Below are 17,363 nucleotides of genomic sequence, written 5' to 3'. Positions count from 1 at the left end.
TCAAAATAATGATGAGAACATTACATAATTCATCAGGAAAACATAGCCATAAATGTATATGACCTAATACCAAAATTTCAAATGCAAGAAGTCAAAACTTTTAACAACCAAAGGTATGGAAAGATCCGTAGATGGATTTTAATAATTCCTCTCTGAAATTGGTGGTAAAACTAGACAAAAAGTAAACATATAAAAGATTCCAATATTTAACCACCTTTCCTTTTTGATATTTATAAAACACCATACCCAGAAACTACAGAATATACATTCTTTCACATAAAAATGGAATACACATCAAGATAGAACATATGGCCCTGGCTGTAACTCAGTAGTTAGAGCATCGGCCTATGGACTATGGGGTCATGGGTTTGATTCCCAGTCAAGGGCACCTACCAGGGGTGCAGGTTCAATCCCCAGCTCCAGTCCACGCAAGTGTGGGAGGCAATCAATGTGTCTCTCACATCCATGTTTCCCTCCCTCCCTCCCTCCCTCCCTCCCTCCCTCCTTCCCTCCCTCCCTCCCTCCATCTCTCCTTCCCTTCTTCCCTTCTTTCCTCCCTTCCAGCCTCCCTTTCACCCTCCCTTCCACTCTATCTAAAATCAATGGGGAAATATCCTTGGGTGAGGATTAATAACAACAACAAAAAAGATAGAACATATGCTAGGCCATGAATCATCTCTGTAAATTTCAAAAGATTGAAAACTTAGAGAGGTTTTTTCCCATTGTATGAACACAACGGAGTTCAATTAGAAATCAATAAAAAAGATATATAGAAGGGCTCCTAAATATCTGGAAATTAAACAACACATGTTCAAATGAGACATGTATCAAAGATGAAATCTCAAAGGAAATTTAAAAAAATACTTCCAACTGAATGAAAATTTGACATAAAATTTGTCAGATGCCGTTGAAGCAGTGCTTCGAGAAATATTCATAGATTTTAATTTGTATTAGAAAAGAGAGAAAGGTTGAAAAATCAATGATATAAATTACCATTTAAGAAGCTAGAGGAAGAAGAGCAAGTTAAGCTCAAGTAAGAGAATAAAGGAAATAAAGATAAAAGCAGAAACCAGTGAAATAAAGAACAAGCAGCAGACAAGACAGCGATCCCTGAAGCCATGCTCTGCGCCCCATGCATTATGAGGCCTTTCCACCAGGAATCATGGGAATACAAATTATTCCTGGCCTACTTTGAGCTCCAGAAATTATGCTTTCTGTTGCTTTCCAGTGGTTTTTTTCCTACCACCTTGACAGTTTTCTCACACACACTTCATGATCAACACTCAGCTATAGACTCAGGGGGACCTCTGCAGATGTTAATGTTTTCCCTGTGTTCAGCTTTCTCTTCTCTCTGCTCTGACTTGCAAATTCTTACCACCTTGGGCTCCCTGAACCCCAAACTCTGCTCAACTCATGGAGATCACTGGACTATGTTTGCATCCCCATTCCCTATGCTGTGGCCCTGAAACTCTCTCCACACACACACACACACACACACACACACATACACACACACTCTCTCTCTCTCTCTCTCTCTCTCTCTCTCTCTCTCTCTCTCTTTTTTGCGGGGGTGGGGGAGTGTTTGAAGAGGATTGGTGTTCATTCTTTAAATGGTAGACACACACACACACACACACACACACACACACACAGGAAATGAAAAACAAATGGACTTATAAAACATGCAACAACAACATTTAAATTCAACCATATCAATTATCACACAAAATGCAAGTACTCTAGTTAAAAGGAAGAGATTGGAAATAAAAATAATACCCAATTCTAGACTGTCTAATCAGAAACTCACTTCAAGACTTCTAAGTAAAATGATGGAAAAAGATACAATACTAACACTAACTAAAAGAAAACTAGAGCTGCTATATTAAACAAGACAAGGTGAATTTAAGAGCAAGGGATATTACAAGGATAAAGAGGACCATTTCGTAATGATTAAAGGGATGATTCATCAAGAAGACCTAATCATCTGAAATATTTATGCACCAAGTAATAGAGCTTCAAAATACATGAAGCAAAAACTGACAGGTTTCAAAGGAGGAATAGACAAATCCAGAGTTAATTGCAGTTTTTGACACCCTTCTCTCAATAGTTGATAAAACAGGCAGACAGGAAGTCAGTAAAGACAGAGAAGAGATGAGCAACACTGTCAGCGGAGGTAGAATACATATTCATCTCAGGGCAGATGAAACATTTATCAAGATAGAGAATATTGTGGGCCCTATAACAGTTCTTAATAAATTTAAAAGCACTGAAATTACACAAGTAATATTCTCTGAACACAACAGAATTACATTAGAAATTAGCATCAAAATATCTAGAAAATCACAAATATTTGAAACAAAAAGATACTTTTAGTTATTTTTTAATGGGATACAAAAATATTTATTAAATATAACAAAAGACAATAAAAGAGGAACAAAAGCATTTGGCATATAGAGAACAGATAGCAAAATGGCAGACATGAATCCAACCTTTGTGTAATTATATTAAATCTACATGAGCTATTTCTTCATTCTATTAATGTGGTATATTGCATTTATTGATTTTCGTATGTTGACTCACCCTTACATTTCAGAAATAAATCCCAATTGGTTATTGTGCATTATTCTTTTAATATTCTGTTGAATTCTGTTTGCTGGTATTTTGTAGAATATTTTTGTAGCTATGTTCATAAGGGATATTGGTCCGTGGTTTCCTTTTTCTTTTCTTTTTTTTTTTTTTTTTACTTTATAACTCCTTATTGTTGAAAGTATTATATATGTTCCCTTCTTCCCCCATTGGCCTCCTCCAGCCCGCCCCTGCCCCTGCCCCAGACCCTCACCCCCCATTGTCTGTGTCCATGGGCCATATATATATGCAAACAAGGTCCTTGGTTGATTGCCTCCCTCCCACCCACCCTCCTTGCCTTCCCTCTGAGATGCCACACTCTGTTCCATGTTTTCATGGCTCTAGATCCACTCCCTTCATCAGTTTATTTTGTTCTTTAGATTCCACATAGGAGTGATATCTGTCGTTCTCTGACTGACTTCTTTCACTTAGCATGATACTCTCCAGGTCCCTCCATGCTGTCTCAAAGGGTAAGAGATTCTTCTTTTTTACTGCTGCATAGTATTCCATGCTAAATGTACCACAGCTTTTTTATCCACTCGTCTACTGATGGGGCACTTGGGCTGTTTTCAGATCTTAGCTATTGTAAATTATGCTTCTATGAACATAGGGGTGCATACCAGGTGTACTGGTTAATAATGCGGATTTTGTAATCAAAGAAAACATGATAATTTCAAGAGAAACATCAAAAGTGCTTTATTCAAACTAATGTTCATCACTAGCTACGCACTGTCCCAGTACAACTTTTCTTGTTTTGAGGCAAACCATTCAGAGACCAAATTTTCCACTTCTTCGTATGTTTTGAAGGGCTGCTCAGAAAGTGCGTGTGCCATCGATCGGAACAAGTGGTGATCTGAGGGAGCAAGGTCTGGTGAATACAGCGGGTGGGTTAATACTTCCCAGGCAAGATCTTTTAACATGTCTTTAACTGGTTTTGAAGTGTGTGATGATGCATCATCATGAAGCAAAATTACTTTGCTGTGTCTTCTGGAACATTCTGGTCATTTCATGATCAAAGCGTGGTTCAAATTGATTATTTGTTGTCGGTAGCGATCAGTATTAATGGTTTCACCTGGTTTTAGAAGCTTATAATACACCACATCTTCCTGATCCCACCAAACGCAGAGCATTGTCTTCTTTCTGAAGCGATTTGGACTTGCAGTCAATGTTGATGGTTGACCTGGATCAACCCATGATTTTGTGCGTTTGGGATTCTCAAAATAAATCCACTTTTCATCACGAGTCACAATTCGATGCCAAAAAGACTTTCTTTCATGCCATTGAAGCAACATTTTACTGATGACTTATTGGTTTTCCATTTGTCTTTCGTTCAGTTGAAGTGGCACCCATTTTCCTTTAAAATCTTTCCCATTGCTTGTAAATGATCGGAAATTGTTTGCTGAGTAACGTTTAATCTTTCTGCAAGTTGTTTCTGGGTTTGACACGCATCTTCAGCCAATACTAGGTGTACTGGTTAATAATGCGGATTTTTTTCACTAGATGGCGTTACACATATGTTGATATATGTGCAATTTGATACATATGATATTTTGTTGTATTGACAACAGGCTTCAAAACTTAATATGTCAAATTTGCTGAAGGTGTTAACATCATAGATATTTTTACACTTAAAATGTCAAATTTTGTGCCAAAAAAAAGAGCATTTGCAGGAAGTTATAATTCATTATTTTATTTTGAAGAAAAGTGCTGCTGAATACTTTGGGAAGCTTATGGTGAACATGCTCCATCTCAAGATACTTGTGAACACTGGTTTAAACGCTTTAAATGTGATGATTTTGATGTGAAAGACAAAGAACGTCCAGGTCAACAGAAAAAGTTTGAAGACCAACTATTCCAAGCATTACTGGTATGTTTTAGATATTAACACTTTATCAGATGTATCATTGCCAAATATGTTCTCCCGTACAGTGGACTCCCTTTTCAACTTGTTGATGGTTTCTTTTGCTGTGCAGAAGTTCTTTATTTTGATGTAGTCCCATTTGTTTATTTTCTCCTTAGTTCTCTTTGACCTAGGAGATGTATCCGTAAACATGTTGCTATGATAGATGTCGGAGATTTTGCTGCCTATGGTTTCTTCTAGGACTTTTAAGGTTAACTGACTTACATTTCAGTGTTGTATCCATTTTTAGTTTATTCTTGTGTATGGTTTAAGTCGGTGGTTAGTTACATTTTTTTGCATGTGTCTGTCCAATTTTCCCAGCACCATTTATTGAAGAGACTGTCTTGACTCTATTGTATGCTCTTACCTCCTTTGTCCAATATTAATTGTGCGTAATGGCTTGGGTCGATTTGTGGGGTCTCTGTTCTGTTCCATTGAGGTACACTGAGTGGCCAGATTATTATGATCTCTGAACGCATAATAATCTGGCCACTCAGTGTATAATATGCAAATTGTCCCCTCGACCAAGAGTTCGACCAGCAGGCAAGCCGGCCAACCGCCCATGTCCCCTCCCCCTTACCAGGCTGGCCAGACCCCACCCATGCACGAATTCATACACCAGGCCTCTAAAATATATATATGTATATATATATTCACACTGAGTGAACAGATTATTATGCATTCAGAGATCATACTAATCTGGCCACTCAGTGTATATGCCTATTCAGGCTGTTCTGATTATGGTAGCTTTGTAGTATAACTTGAAATCTGGTATTGTGATTCCTCCAACTTTGCACTTCTTTCTCAAGATTGTTACAGATATTTGGGGTCTTTTTTGTTTTTATATAAATTTTTGGAGTATTTTTTCTAGATCTGTGAAATATGCTGTTGGTATTTTAGTAGGGATTTTATTGAATCTGTAGGTTGCCATGGGTAGTATGGACATTTTAATGATGTTGATTCTACCAATCCATGAGCACAATATATTCTTCCACTGGTTTATACTTCCTCTATCACTTTTTTTAGCATCCTATAGTTTTCTGAATACAGGTCTTTTGCCTCCTTGGTTAAATTTATTCCTAAGTATCTTAATTTTTGTTGTTGTTGCAATGGTAAATGGGATTGCTTGTTTAGTTTCTCTATCTGAGAATTCATTATTGGTGTATAAAAAAGCCACTAATTTTTGGGTGTTGATTTTATATCCTGCTCCATTGCCAAATTCATGGATTAAATCTAGTAGGTTTTTGGTGGAGTCTTCAGGGTTAACTATGCACAATATCATGTCATGTGGGAGTAATGAGAGTTTTGCTTCCTCCTTTCCAATTTGGTGCCATTTTTTTCTTCTTCTTGTGTGATCACTGTGGCTAGGACTTCCAGGGCCATGTTGAATAAGAGTGGTGAAAGTGGGCATCCCTGTCTTGTTCCTGTTCTTAGGGGAAATGGTTTTAGTTTTTGGCCATTGAGTTCGATGTTCACTCTAGGTTTATCAGACATGGCCTTCATCATGTTAAGATATGCTCCCTCTATTCCCACTTTGCTGGGAGGTTTTTTTTTTAAATGGGTGTTGGATTTCATTGAATGCTTTTTCTGCATCTATTGATATGACTATGTGATTTTTGTCTTTCAATTTGTTTATGTGATGTCTCATGTTTATTGATTTGCAAATATTGTACAAGCCTTGCATCCCCAGAATAAATCCCACTTGGTCATGTGTATGATTTTTTAAATATATTGCTGGATGTAATTTGCTATTATTTTGTTTAGGATTTTAGCAACTACGTTCATCAGGGATATTGGCCTGTAATTCTCTTTCTTTGTAGTGTCTTTATGTGGTTTTGGAATTAGGGTAATGCTGGCCTCATAAAAAGAGCTTGGAGGAGTGCCTTTCTCTTGGATGTTTTGGAATAGTGTGAGGAGTATAGGTGTTTGAAAGTTTGGTAAAACTCCCCTGTGAGTCCCTCTGGATGGGCCTTTGTTTGCTAGTAGTTTTTTCTTTTTTTTTTAAATATATTTTATTGATTTTTACAGAGAGGAAGAGAGAGGGATAGAGAGCTAGAAACATCGATGATAGAGAAACATCGATCAGCTGCCTCTTGCACAACCCCTACTGGGGATGTGCCCGCAACCAAGGTATATGCCCTTTGACCGGAATCGAACCTGGGACCCTTCAGTCCGCAGGCCGACGCTCTATCCACTGAGCCAAACCGGTTTCGGCCAACTAGTAGTTTTTTTTATTACTGCTTCTCTTTCATCAGTTGTTATTGGCCTATTCAGGTTTTCTGATTCTTCCTGATTCAATTTTGGGAGATTATATTTTTCTAGGAATTTGTCCATTTCATCCACATTGTCCAGCTTGTTGGCATATAGTTGTTTATAGGATTTCCTTACAATCCTTTGTATTGCTGTGGTATCAGTGTTTATCCCCCTGCTTTGATTTCTGATTTTATTTATTTGGGTCTTTTCTCTCTGTTTCTTGATGAGTCTGGCTAATGGTTTCATCAATTTTGTTTATCCTTTCAAAGGACCAACTCTTGGTATTATTTATTTATTTATTTATTTATTTATTTTCTTTATTGATTAAGGTATTACATATGTGTCCTTATCCCCCCACTGTTCCTCTAAGCCCCCCCTCTTCATGCCCTCACTCCACTGGTGTCTGTGTTCATTGGTTAGGCTTATATGCATGCATACAAGTCCTTTGCTTGATCTCTCCCCCTAACCTCCACCTTCCCTACCTTCCCTCTGAGGTTTGACGGTCTGATTGATGCTTCTCTGTCTCTGGATCTGTTTTTGTTGATCAGTTTATGTTGTTTATTATATTCCACAAATGAGTGAGATATGTGATATTTATCATTCTCTGATTGGCTTATTTTGCTTAGCACAGTGGTCGGCAAACTCATTAGTCAGCAGAGCCAAATATCAACAGTACAACGATTGAAATTTCTTTTGAGAGCCAAATTTTTTAAACTTAAACTTCTTCTAACACCACTTTTTCAAAATAGACTTGCCCAGGCTGTGGTATTTTGTGTAAGAGCCACACTCAGGGGGCCAAAGAGCCACATGTGGCTCGCGAGCTGCAGTTTGCCGACCACGGGCTTAGCATAATGCTCTCCAGTTCCATCCATGCTGTTGCAAATGGTAAGAATTCCTTTTTCTTTTCTTTTCTTTTTTTTTACCGCAGCGTAGTATTCCATTGTGTAGATGTACCACAGTTTTTTAATCTACTCATCTGCTGATGGGCACTTAGGCTGTTTCCAAATCTTAGCTATTGTAAATTGTGCTGCTATGAACATAGGGGTGCATATATCCTTTCTGATTGGTGTTTCTCATTTCTTGGGATATAATCCTAGGAGTGGGATTACTGGGTCAAATGGGAGTCCCATTTTTAGTTTTTTGAGGAAACTCGACACTGTGCTCCACAGTGGCTGCAACAGTCTGCATTCCCACCAGCAGTACACGAGGGTTCCTTTTTCTCCGCATCCTTGCCATCACTTGTTGTTTGTTAATTTGTTGATGACAGCCATTCTGACAGGTGTGAGATGGTACCGCATTGTCGTTTTGATTTGCATTTCTCGGATGATTAGAGACTTTGAGCATGTTTTCATATGTCTCTTGGCCTTCCTTCTGTCTTCTTTCTAAAAGTATCTATTTAGGTCCGTTTTCCATTTTTTGATTGCATTGTTTATCTTCCTTTTGTTAAGTTGTATGAGTTCCCTCTAAATGTTGCAGATTAAACCCTTATCAGAGATAATATTGGCAAATATGTTCTCCCATGCAGTGGGCTTTCTTGTTGTTTTGTTGATGGTTTCTTTTGCTGTGCAGAAGCTTTTTATTTTGATGTAGTGCCATTTGTTTATTTTCTCTTCAGTTTCCATTGTCCTAGGAGCTATATCAGTGAAGAAATTGCTTCAGCATATGTCTGAGAATTTGCTGCCTGTGGATTCCTCTAATATTTTTATGGTTTCCCATCTTAAGTTTAAGTCCTTTATCTATTTTGAGTTTATTTTTGTGTATGGTGTAAGTTGGTGGTCTGGTTTCATTTTTTTGCATGTGTCTGTCCAACTTTCCCAACACCATTTATTGAAGAGACTGTCTTGACTCCATTGTATGTTCATGTCTTCTTTGTCAAATATTAATTGAGCATAGTGGTTTGGGTCAATTTCTGGATTCTCTATTCTATTCCATTGGTCTATATGTCTGTTCTTGTGCCAGTACCAGGCAGTTTTTAGAACAATGGCTTTATAATACAGCTTGATATCTGGTATTGAGATCCCTCCAACTTTGTTCTTCTTTCTCAGGATTGCTGCAGCTATTTGGGGTCTTTTTTTATTCCAGATGAATTTTTGGAGAGTTCGTTCTAGGTCTGTAAAATATGCTATTGGTATTTTAATGAGGATTGCATTGAATTTATAGATTGCTTTGGATAGTATGGACATTTTAATGATGTTGATTCTACCAATCCATGAACATGGTATGTTCTTCCATCTGTTTATGTCTTCCTCTATCTCATTTTTTCATTGTCCTGTAGTTTTCCGAGTACAGTTCTTGTACCTCCTTAGTTAAGTGTATTCCTAGGTATCTTATTTTTTTGGTGCAATGATAAATGGGATTTTTTTTTTAGTCTCTCTGTAAATTCATTATTGGTGTATAGAAATGCCATAGATTTCTTGGTATTAATTTTGTATCCTGCTACATTGCTGAATTCATTTATTAAGTCTAATAATGTTTTGTGGGAGTCTTTAGGGTTTTCTATGTACAGTATCATGTCATCTGCGAATAATGACAGTTTTATGTCTTCTTTTCCAACTTGGATAACTTTTATTTCTTCTTCTTGTCTAATTGCTATGGCTATCACTTCCAGAACTATGTCAAACAGGAGTGGTGAAAGAGGGCATCCCTGTCTCATTCCTGTTCTTAGGTGAAATGGTTTAGTTTTTGCCCATTGAGTATGATGTTGGCTTTAGGTTTGTCATATAAGGCTTTTATTATGTTAAGGTATGATCCTTCTATTCCCATTTTGCTGAGAGTTTTTATCAAGAAGGGTGTTGGATTTTGTCCAATGCTTTTTCTGCATCAATTGATATGACTATGTGATTTTTGTCTCTCAATTTGTTTATGTGATGTATCACGTTTATTGATTTGCGAATATTATACAAGCCTTGCATCCCCATAGTAAATCCCACTTGGTCATGGTATACGATTTTTTTTTAATATATTTTATTGATTTTTTTACAGAGAGGAAGAGAGTTAGAAACATCGATGAGAGAGAAACATCGATCAGCTGCCTCTTGCACACCCCCCACTGGGGATGTGCCCGCAACCAAGGTACATGTCCTTGACCGGAATCGAACCTGGGACCCTTGAGTCCGCAGGCCGACGCTCTATCCACTGAGCCAAACCGGTTTCGGCTGGTATACGATTTTTAAAATATATTTCTGGATGCAATTTGCTACTGTTTTGTTGAGGATTTTAGCAACTACGTTCATCAGGGATATTGGCCTGTAATTCTCTTTCTTTGTAGTGTCTTTATGTGGTTTTGGAATTAGGGTAATGCTGGCCTCATAAAAAGAGCTTGGAGGAGTGCCTTTCTCTTGGATGTTTTGGAATAGTGTGAGGAGTATAGGTGTTTGAAAGTTTGGTAAAACTCCCCTGTGAGTCCCTCCGGATGGGCCTTTGTTTGCTGGTAGTTTTTTGATTACTGCTTCTCTTTCATCAGTTGTTATTGGCCTATTCAGGTTTTCTGATTCTTCCTGATTCAGTTTTGGGAGATTATATTTTTCTAGGAATTTGTCCATTTCATCCACATTGTCCAGCTTGTTGGCATATAGTTGTTTATAGGATTTCCTTACAATCCTTTGTATTTCTGTGGTGTCAGTGGTTATTCCTCCGCTTTGATTTCTGATTTTATTTATTTGGGACTTTTCTCTCTGTTTCTTGATGAGTCTGGCTAATGATTCATCAATTTTGTTTATCCTTTCAAAGGACCAGCTCTTGGTGTCACTTATTTTTAATTTTTATTTTTTTTAGTCTCTATGTTATTTATTTTTGCTCTAATCTTTATTATTTCCTTCCTTCTACTTACTCTGAGCTTTTCTTGTTTTTCTCTTTCTAGTTCTTTAAGGTTCTTTACACTGGTTCTTTACACTAGTAAATAGTTTATTGTTCATTTTTCTTGTTTTTTCAAGGTATGCCTGTAGTGCTATGGACTTCTCTCTCAGGAATGTGTTTGTGGTGTCCCAGAGATTTTGGGTTGTTGTGTGTTCATTTTCATTTGTTTCCAGGAAGTTTTTTATTTCTTTCTTGATCTTATTGGTAACCCATTCATTGTTTAATAACATGCTATTTAGTCTCCATGTGTTTGAATGTGTTTGGGTGTTTTTATTGTAGTTGATTTCTAATTTCCACTGTGATCTGAGAAGATGCTTCATGTGATTTCAGTCTTCTTGAAATGTAGAGACTTGTTTTGTTTCCTAACATGTGGTCTATCTTTGTGAATGACCCATGTGCACTGGAGAAGAATGTATGTTTTGCAGCTTTGGAGTGAAATGTTCTACAAATGTCAGTTAAATCCACCTGATTCAGTGTATCCTTTAGAGTCACTGTTTCCTTGCTAAGTTTTTGTCTGGAAGATCTATTCACTGAAGTCAGCAGAGTGTTCAAGTCCCCTATTATGTCTATATTGTTGTCAAGCTCTCTGTTGAAGTCCTCTAGAAGATTTTTTTATAGATTTAGGTGCTCCTATATTGGGTGCATATATGTTTACCAGGGTTATATCCTCTTGTTGGATAGGTTTTCTTTTCTTGTAGTGTCTTTGTCTGACTTTATGGTATCAGGGTAATGCTAGGTTGTGGTTTATTTGAGTTTGGAAAAGTGCCTTTTTTTTTTTTAAACGTTTGAAGAGGATTCATGTTCATTCTGTTAATGTTGGTAGAATCACCAGTGACGCTCATCTGATCCTAGGCTTTTCTTTGTTGGGACGTTTATTATTTTTGCTTGCTTAATTTTAAAATTGATTTTAGAGAAAGAGGAAGGAGGAGGGAGAGAGAGAGAGAAACGTTGATGGGGGGGAGGGAAGAATTAAATATCAATAGAAGAAACTGGCTGCCTCCTGCATGCCCTATCCTGGGGAATGAGCCCTCAACCTGGGCTTGTGCCCCGACTGGAATCGAATGGGCAACCTCTTGGTGCATGTGTCACGCTGAGCCATTGAGCACAGTGGCCAGGCTTGTTGGGATGGTTTGATTTCTGATCCAGTCTTCTTACTAATTATGGGTCTGTTCAGATTTTCTGTTTCTTCGTGATTCAGTCTTGGTAGGTTTTGTGTTACTAGGAATTTGTCTCTTTCATCTGGGTTATCCATTTTGTTGGTGTACAGTTGTTCTTAGTATACCCTTATAATGCTTTGTTTTCTGTGGCATCAGTTGTAATGTCCCCTTGTTAATTTCTGATTTTAGTTTTTGGGGTCTTCTCCCTTTTTTTTTTTTTTTTTTGTCAATATAGTTTAACTATTTGTTGATCTTTTTGTTTTTTGTTCTCATTGACTTCTGTATTGTTTTTCTATTTTTCATTGTATTTATCTCTGCTTAAATCTTTATTATTTTCTTTTTCTTGTTAGTTTTGGGTTTAGTTTTATGTTCTCTATCTAGCCCCTTAATATATACAATTAGGTTATTAATCTGAAATGCTTTTTCTTTTTTTAAAATATGTTTTTATTGATTTTTTATTTTATTGATTTTTTAAATGATTCTTTATTGTTGAAAGTATTACATATGTCCCCTTCCCTTCCCCCCCGCATTAATCCCTTCCAGCTTGCCCCCACCCTGCCCCAGGCCCTCACCACCCCATTGTCTGTGTCCATGGGTTATGCATATATGCATACAAATTCCTTGGTTGATTACTTCCCATCCCCCCACCACCCCCCTCCCCCACCTCCGCCTTCCCTCTGAGATTCCAAACTCCGTTTCATGTTTTCATGTCTCTGGATCCACTACGGTCATCAGTTTATTTTGTTACTTAGATTCCACATGTGAGTGAGATCATGTGATACTTGTTTTTCTCTGACTGCCTTATTTTACTTAGCATGATACTCTCCAGGTCCCTCCATGCTGTCTCAAAGGGTAAGAGATCCTTCTTTTTTACTGCTGCATAATATTCCATGCTATAAATGTACCACAGCTTTTTTATCCACTCATCTACTGATGGGCACTTGAGCTGTTTCCAGATCTTAGCTATTATAAATTGTGCTGCTATGAACATAGGGGTGCATACATTCTTTCTAATTAGTGTTTCAGGTTTCTTAGGATATATTCCTAGAAGTGGGATCACTGGATCAAATGGCAGATCCATATTTAATTTTTTGAGGAAACTCCATACTGTTTTTCACAGTGGCTGTACCAGTCTGCATTCCCACCAGCAGTGTACTAGGGTTCCCTTTTCGTCACATCCTCACCAGCACTTGTCATTTGTTGATTTGTTGATGGTAGCCATTCTGACAGGTGTGAGGTGATACCTCATTGTTGTTTCAATCTGATGATCAGTGACTTTGAGCCTTTTTCATATGTCTTTTGGCCATTTGAATGTCCACTTTGGAGAAGTGTCTATGTAGGTGCTTTGCCCATTTTTTAATTGGCTTGTTTGTCTTCCTTTTTTTAGTTGTATAAGTTCTAAAGATAATTTTATTTATATAATTTTTTCCTATCCTCACACGAGGATATTTTTTCTCCATTGACTTTTTTAGAGAGCATGGAGGGGAAGAAGGAGAGGGGAAGAGAGAGAGAAACATTGATGTGAGAGAGACTCATTGATTGGTTGTCTCCCATTTGCACTCCAACTGGGGTCAGGGATCAAGCTTGCAACCGAGGTATGTGCCCTTAATCGGGAATTGAATCCGTGACACTTTGGTCTGGGGGCTGATGCTCTAACCACTGAGAAAACCAGCCAAGGCTAAAAAACATACTTTTATTTAATTTATGAGTTAAAGGAGAAATCACAATAAAAATGAGTTAAAGAAGAAATCACAATAAAAATATTTGAATTGAATAAAAATGAAAACATTACTTAAAATTTGTGACATGCAGCTAATGCTTAGAGGGAAATTTTAAGCATTAAGTGCTTATATTAGAAAAGTAAGAAAAAACTTGAATGACCTAAACTTCCACCTGGAAAAAAAAAGGTAAGTTAAACCCAAAGTGCAAGAGAAAACGGAAACACCATATAGAAAACAATAAAAGCAAAAGCTCATTTCAAAAGAATATCAATACATTTTATAAATGTATGGTCAGATTGATCAGGGGAAAAGGAAGGAGACATAAATTACTAATATAGAACTAGATGTAATCATTAAAGATCCTATAGATATTAAGTGATTATTACGAACAATGTTTTGTAAATAAATTCAACAACTAAGATAAAATGGACAAACTGCTTAAAAGACAGAGTACAAGAACTTACACATGATGAAATATAAAACCCGAATAGCCATGTAACTATTAAATAAATTGAATTAGAACTTTGAAAACTTCTCACAAAGACAACACCAGACCCAAATGGCTTTGCTGCTAACATTAAAGAACCAGATAATATCAATTCCATGCAAACTCTTCCAGAAAATAGGAGAGTGTACTTCCAAACTTACTTTATGAAGCCAGCATTACTGAGACCAAAACCACACAAATGCATTACAAGGATAAAACAACAGAACAATAACCCTCATAAGCATAGATGCAAAATTCTTCAACAAGATTCTCTCAAATTTGTGTAATAATATATATATGTAATGCCTCATGATGAAGTAGGGTTTATCCTGGGAACTTGGGCTATTTTAATGTTAGAAAATGAATGAATGTAATTAATATCTACAGACCATACAAGAAAAGTATATGACCAACTCAACAGGTACAGAAAGGCCTTTGACAAAATTCAATATCTATTCACAGTAAAGCCCTCAGCAACTCTTAAAATTCAGTAAGAAAACAACCCGATTTGTTTCGGTCCTAGGTTCTAGGTCCTAGGTCCTAAGACCTAAACAGACACCTCACCAAAGATATACAGATGGCAAATAAGCTTATGAAAAGACGCTCCACATCATAGGTCATCTGGGAAATGTAAATTAAAACAATGAGATACCACTGCATACCTGTCAGAATGGCCAAAATTCACAACATTGATAATGGCGATTGCTGGTAAGGTGGAGCAACAGGAACTCTCCTTCACTGCTGGTGGGAATGCTGAATGGTACAGCCACTTTGGAAGATAGTTTGGCAGTTTCTTATAAAACGAAAGAGACTCTTATCATACAATCCAATTCGATCTCTCATACATTGACAGAAAGGCACAGCAATCTGGAAAACAGTTTGGCAGCCTTTTAGGAAACTAAGCATGCAACATGACCCAGCAATTGCACTCTTGGGCATTCACTCAGAGAAATGGAAACATATTTCACAAAAACCTATACACAAATGTTCACAGCAGCTTTAGTTGTAATAGACAAAAAAAAAAAAAAAAAGACAACCCAGATGACCTCCACTGGGTGAACAGTTAAGTAACTGTGGTACATCCATACCATGAAATACTATTCAGTGGTCCTAAGAAGGAACAGCTATTGACATGCGCGACAACTTGGATATACTCAAGAAAATCATGCCGAATGGACTTCATCACAATTAAAAAGCTTTGTTTGCCAAAAGACACTATTAAGAAAAGACAAAGGCAAGCCACAGCCTGGGAGAAAATATTTGCAGAACACATAATTGACAAAGGACTTTTATCCAAAATATATAAAGACCTCTTATAACTCTTTAACAAGAAGACAAACAAACAACTTTAAAATGGCCTAAAGATTTGAACAGACACTTCACTGAAGAAGATATATAGATGGCAAATAAACACATGAAAGGATGTCTAACATCATTTTTCAGTAACTGCAAATTAAAACAATATGATAAAATTAAAACTATAATTTAAAAACGATCATATTAAAGGTTGTTTTAGCCATTAGAATGTCTGAAATGTTTAAACTGACCACAGAATGTTGGAGAGGGCACAGAAAAACTGGAATTCTCAGACAGAGCTGATGAGAATATAAAATTGTACAATTCCTTTGGAAAATATTTTGATAATTTCTTAAAAAGTTAAAGAAAACTTACTGCACAATCCAATCATTCTACTTCAAGGTAGAGAAATGAAGGCATACAAAGGCTTACATATGAATGGTCATATTAGTTTTATTGATTAAAACTGTCAGTAACTCAAATGTTCATCACCAGGTGAACAAAGAAATAAATTTTGGTATTTCTTTATAATATAATACTATACATCCATAAAAAATAACAGACTTGTGATCTATGCACTAGTATGAATGAATGAATCTCAAAATCATGATGCTGAATGAAAGAAGCCAGCTCCAATAATACCATATATACTATATATTTATCTATATAAACTTCTAGAAAATATAAACTAATCTTTAGTTACAGAAAGCATGGAGGTGGATGCTGGAGGCTAATTCCAGCATGTTATAATAAATGTGAGAAGTCCTCAAAAGGTTGAATGGACTCTTTCAGCAGGGCTGAAAATCTGCATATATTATTGCCTGCTGCTGGAACAGCCGAAGGCAGTTCCCCCAACCTGATAATATTTTTATTGTTTATCAAACTTTACCTTTGATATGTATATCTGCTTTGCTAGAGGGAAAAATGTGTGACTAAAAAGCCCTGTGTGCGGAGATTCAGAGAACTTAGTCACTAGAACTAAGCTTCCTCTGGCTCCCCCCAAATGCCTTCCAAATTTATATTTCATGTCTAGTCTCTTTATTAATTTACACGCAGCCCCTTTTCCAGATTCCTGAACCCTTCTAGATGCTGAGAAACACCCCGGCAGGTGGAGGTGAAGGGAGAGGAATCACAGTGAGGCCTGAGTAAACTTTTAGATGATGGAAATACTTATTATCTTGATTATGGTGATGGTTTCATGGATGTATATGGATGTCAGTATTCATCAAATTGTGCAGTTTATACATAAGGTATGTCAGTTATGCCTTAATAAAACTCTTAAAATCCCTAGCAGAACTGATCAAGATAAAAGACAAAGGCACTAACCAATTACCAGTATCAGAAATTAAAGAGAGGATATCATTATAGATCCAACAGACATAAAATAAAATAAAGAATTGTTTTGGGAGGCTCGATGCCAGTGAGTTTGAAACTTATATGAGGTGGACCAATTTCTTGAAAAACACAAGTTACCAAAACTGGTACAACTTGAGGTAGATACTTGAATGGCCCAATATCTATGAATGAAATTGAATTTGTTATTGAATTTCCCACAAGGAAATTCCAGGTCCAGAGTGCTTTACTGGTGGTCACTATCAAACACACAGGGAAGAAATAATACCACTCTTAAACAAACTCTTTCATTTAGGAAGTCAGCCTAATCCTGACACCAAAACCTGACAGAGACATTATAAGAAAGCTACAGACCAAAATTCCTCATGAAACAGATGCAAAGAATCCCTAACATAATATTAGCAAATTAAACTCAGTGATATGTATAATGGTAATACATCATAATTAAGTAGTTTTTCCAAGGAAGAAATGCAAAGATATGACACTTAAAAATCAACTGATATAATTCATCACATTAACAAAACAAATGAGTAAAACCATATAATCATTTCAAAAGATACAGAAAAAGTACCTGACAGAATTTAGTACCCATTCATGACCAAAACTGTTAGCAAACTAGGAAAAGAAGAGAACTTTCCCTTGATAGGGGACATATATGAAAATTCTATCATATTTATTGCTGAAACATTAAAAGCTTTTCTCCTAAGATTGGAATC

General features: G+C 36.7%; 1 long non-coding RNA gene across 1 annotated transcript in view; it reads left to right on the top strand.

Annotated features, from left to right (window-relative positions):
* Positions 1-3,012: 3,012 nt before the first annotated feature.
* LOC114231433 (uncharacterized) overlaps positions 3,013-17,363 on the top strand; it is a 133,142-nt gene continuing 118,791 nt past the window's right edge. Inside the window, exons 1-2 of the long non-coding RNA XR_008557774.1 lie at positions 3,013-3,095; positions 4,326-4,492. This is a non-coding gene — a long non-coding RNA (uncharacterized LOC114231433). The remainder of the gene's footprint in view (positions 3,096-4,325; positions 4,493-17,363) is intronic.

This window comes from Eptesicus fuscus, chromosome 12 (genome assembly GCF_027574615.1).
Source record: "Eptesicus fuscus isolate TK198812 chromosome 12, DD_ASM_mEF_20220401, whole genome shotgun sequence".
NCBI lineage: Eukaryota > Metazoa > Chordata > Mammalia > Chiroptera > Vespertilionidae > Eptesicus > Eptesicus fuscus.
Note: the sequence above shows the minus strand (reverse complement) of the source record. Positions and strands in the feature narration are given on the sequence as shown.